At 48.1% G+C, this 4,058-nt stretch overlaps 1 protein-coding gene across 2 annotated transcripts in view; it reads right to left on the reverse strand.

The window, feature by feature from the left end:
• The window catches only part of FAM169A (family with sequence similarity 169 member A), a 72,064-nt gene extending 68,384 nt beyond the window's left edge, over nucleotides 1–3,680 (reverse strand). For both annotated transcript variants that reach the window (XM_055086618.1, XM_024127672.2), the window contains exon 1: nucleotides 3,601–3,680. The gene's annotated coding sequence lies outside the window, so the exon portion shown is untranslated. The remainder of the gene's footprint in view (nucleotides 1–3,600) is intronic.
• Between the last annotated feature and the right edge of the window lie 378 nt (nucleotides 3,681–4,058).

Below are 4,058 nucleotides of genomic sequence, written 5' to 3' on the forward strand. Positions count from 1 at the left end.
TATATTACTTCTCTTAAGGCCTCCAATAACCTCTCAATTCCCAAATTCAAGGGATTATTTTCATTCTCACCCCTCTTGTCCTTATGACAGACCAGACCCAACTGACTATTTTCTGCCACTTAAAAGTTTCCCTCCTTCCTTGGACAACACTCTCTCTCAATTCTATTTTTTAGCTTCTTTCCCTCAGTTTCCTTCAACAACTGAACCCTCTCTCTCTCCTCTGCACAATCCATAAATGCAGAGGTCCCCCAACATGCAGTCTGGCACTTTCTTAAAGAATACAATTTACTAAGTTGATTTGTTCCCTATACATATTTGCAAAAATCTTTGTGCATGTAGATTTTAAGGAATTTTTAACATTTTAATCCACAATACTTCACTAAACTATAAACACCATGACGGTGGGGTCTATTTGGTTTTGTGGTCCATAACATAAGACACTCAGTGTTTGCTGAATACATGAAAGCTACCTTTGGTGTAACGTAAAACTAACATCTCATTGCATCAGCTAGTAACTAAAATCATGCTTTTTTAAAAAAGTATGTGCTAAGTCACAAACTTTCTGGCCCCCAAAATAGGTTGGACTAGATGAGTAGATCCCTCCTACAGAGCAGATAAACCCTAAGGTTTCATATACCAGCTCTAAAAGTCAATGAGTCTAATAATTATCAGCTGTTCCCAGATTATCTTTAAATCATCACACCTCTTCCTTAATAAATACAACCTTGAGTAATTTTGTTGTTGTCGTACTAAAGAATTGTGAAATACCCCTACTACTGATGAAGCATGCCAAATTTAGTACTTTAATTTCAGGGTTAAACATACAAAGGATCAGAAGCCTAATGGTGTGTGAAAAGAAAATCACTGTAAACACAATAATCGTGCAATTCTTTTTTCAATTTAGAATCATAAAATCTTAAGAAATGGGAATAAACATGAAAGTTTTAACTTCCTACTCAACCAACGATCCTTTCTACAGAATCCTTGATATTTTTTGAAAACCTGCCCGAATACTCAATCCTTTTGTATTCTAATTAACTCTAAAAAGTAAATCTGGGCTTCCCTGGTGGCGTAGTGAATGGGAGTCCGCCTGCCGATGCCGGGGACGCGGGTTCGTGCCCCGGTCCGGGAAGATCCCACATGCCGCGGAGTGGCGGGAGCCTGCGCGTCCGGAGCCTGTGCTCCGCAACGGGAGAGGCCACAGTGAGAGGCCCGCATACCGCAAAAAAAAAAAAAAAAAAAAAAAAAAAAAAGTAAATCTTAGGCATATGACTGAACCTAACACACACAGAAGGCTTAACAAGGGTTAGTTAGGTAGGAGATAAGTAGAAAAATGTTAGAGGGTTTTTTTTCTCTTTTCAATTTCTCAACCATTGGTATAATAATGTTCAAAATCTCAAGCCACATTAAAGATAAAAAAGCACACCAAGATCACTTCCAAACTCAGGTTAATTAAATACAAGAGTACCAATTCAGTGAACCTCTCTGACACATGTATTAAGAGAATCAGTGTAAAGATATAGGGATTAAAAAAAAAAAAAAGATATAGGGATTGTGTTTGACTATGTGCTGAACTTGCCGGCAGGAACACTCTCAATCCCTTGGGACCTAGCACAGGTCCAGTCAGGGCACAGGCAATCCTTAGCAGGCAATCTTTACTCCCTTAGGTTCTCTGAAACAAGACATTTCTCAGCCCATCTCTTGATGTCCAAGGTCCCTTTCACCTCCATAATTCTTCCCACAGAACATGTCATTAAGGAGTGGCATGACACTTCTACTAGGGATGGTACATGATATGGAATCATGTGTTTGCAGAGATACTAAGTGAAAGGGTCTTCAACTAATCAGAAAAAAAGTTTAGAGTAATTTGATAAAGAGGATGACTCTCAAAAGCATCTAACTATAAAATATTTTGTTTTCTCCAAATCAAAGTTAAGCCTTTTGTTTGATGTATATTGTATCTTTATTAGAGAAATGATACCAGTTTTAATGATTCGGATACTATTTCAAAGGTCAGTCTCATTTGGAACTTGTTAGAACCTAAAATCCACAGGTAAAGCATCTTAGGTTATAATTACTCAAGCAGCAGACCAATGTTGCTACTCATATAAGCTAAGTTCCCTAAGCCAATCCTCATCATAAATTCAAAGAGAGGAGTTCACTGTGACAGCTACAAGCTTTCCGTGAAAGGCTGCGATAGTTTACCTTTACTTGTACTGGAAGTCTTATCACAAATGGACTTTTCCCAGGTTCCTCTCACCACCACATTCCCTGGGCTCCCCCCACCAGAAAAACCAAACAACAACAAACAAGCAAAGGTTTTTAAAAACCAAAAACTTAGTCTCATCCACATACCAAAAACTTAATCTTGTCCATGTTAGTCACTAAAAATCGTTCCTCTTGATAGGAGAAAAGCAAAATACAGTTTGCAAAAATAACCTGTACATCTTTTGTACATACATACATAAATGCAAGCAAACGATACAACGCACATCAAACCCAGATCCATTTTAGTGAATTCCCTCCAGGGCCCAAATGTGTGTATTATGCAACTGCCACCATTCCAGACTTTAATCCCTGTCTGTGATGCAGTGATAAAATACAGATGACCGGAGTATAATCTACTAGGTGCGTACGTATGTTTGCGAGGAGACAAGTTAAAACAAGAATTACCAAATTCTCTGGAACCGTGAAAATGACGGAAGGTGTAACAGTTTTAAATCACAACTTTTCCTTTGGGTAGTCTTTTAGCAACCTGTCCCTACCCCCCTCAAAATCCTCACACGAGAGCGTTTTCATTGAGGTTTTGAAACGATATTCCAAAGGAGGAAGGGGTAGTGGTTATTTTAAAATCTACTCCAGGTAAAACACTCATACCACTTTCCAGAAGCTGAAAAGCTAGTGAGATACTTCACCCCCTCTCCCAAAGGGCGATAATGGGAGTAAATGTAATCCAGATCCCTGAGCCATAAACAATCCAAAGCTTCACCCACTGATTTCCTAGGGCACAGGCCTCGAAACATTGCATAATGGTCAGCTAAGAATTAGAACAAAATTGTAATGACCTACATTCTAGAACGGAATCTATACAATACCTATTCCAAAAGTGGTTAAAGGTAAGAGAGGCGGTCAGAGCATCCGTGGCTGAACCCGAGTCCAAACGCTTCCGCCCCACCAGCCACCAGGTCCGCTTCCCCCACGCCGAGGCGACCGACCGGGCGGATAGGCTCCAGGTGGGAAGGGAGGGGAGCAGAGCGGGCACAGCAAGCTGCAGCTGGGGAGCGGGCCGCGGCGGGCGGAGGAAGGAGAAGAAGGCATTCCCTCACACAAAATGGTGGCGCTGGCGTGGAGGCCGGCGCACCTGGGGCGCGCCACACGCCCCTCGGGGAAGCAGGCCAGTCGCCCGCAGCTGGACGCGCGGCCCGGGTGGCCGGGCGTGGGCCTGCGCCGCGCCTGAGTCCTCGGGGCAGCCCGCAGCTTGTGGTCCGCGCCACCGCCCGCGCGCGGGGGTGCGGGGCCGGGGCCGGCGGGGCGCGAGGCCAGACCGGGCAGCCTCGGCCTGGGCCCGCGGCCCCCGCCCGGGACGGGCCGCGCACTCACCTTGGACGCGCCGCCGGAGCCCGGGAAAGGAGGCGGAGCCGCGGGAATGAATGAAGCCGGCGGCGGCTCGCTGGCGACCCCCGGCCGGGCCCGGGCCGCGCCGCTCGCGGCTTCCGGGGCCGGTACAGCCGCCTGCCCCTCGCCCGGGACGCCCGGCTCCTGGTCGGCGGGTCGGCCGCAGCCCACCGTGCCCTCCGCCAGCGTGACGCACTCGCGCCGCAGCGCCTCCAGCCTTTGCAGCCGCGCGGCGCCCGCGCCCACCGCGAATCCCCCCGCCCGCCCGCGCCGCGCGGCCCCTCCTCAAAGCCCGGGACGCCGCCCTGCCTCCCGCCGGGCTCGCTGGTTAGGCGGGCGCCGGGCAGGTGCGGGCTCGGCCGGCCGGAGGGCGCCACGCGGCCGCCGCCCCGCCACCCGCGCCCCCTCTCCCCGCTCCCGCCGCCGTCGCTAGTCAGAGCGCG

The sequence above is a fragment of the Physeter macrocephalus genome, chromosome 8 (assembly GCF_002837175.3).
Source record: "Physeter macrocephalus isolate SW-GA chromosome 8, ASM283717v5, whole genome shotgun sequence".
NCBI classification, from domain to species: Eukaryota; Metazoa; Chordata; class Mammalia; order Artiodactyla; family Physeteridae; genus Physeter; species Physeter macrocephalus.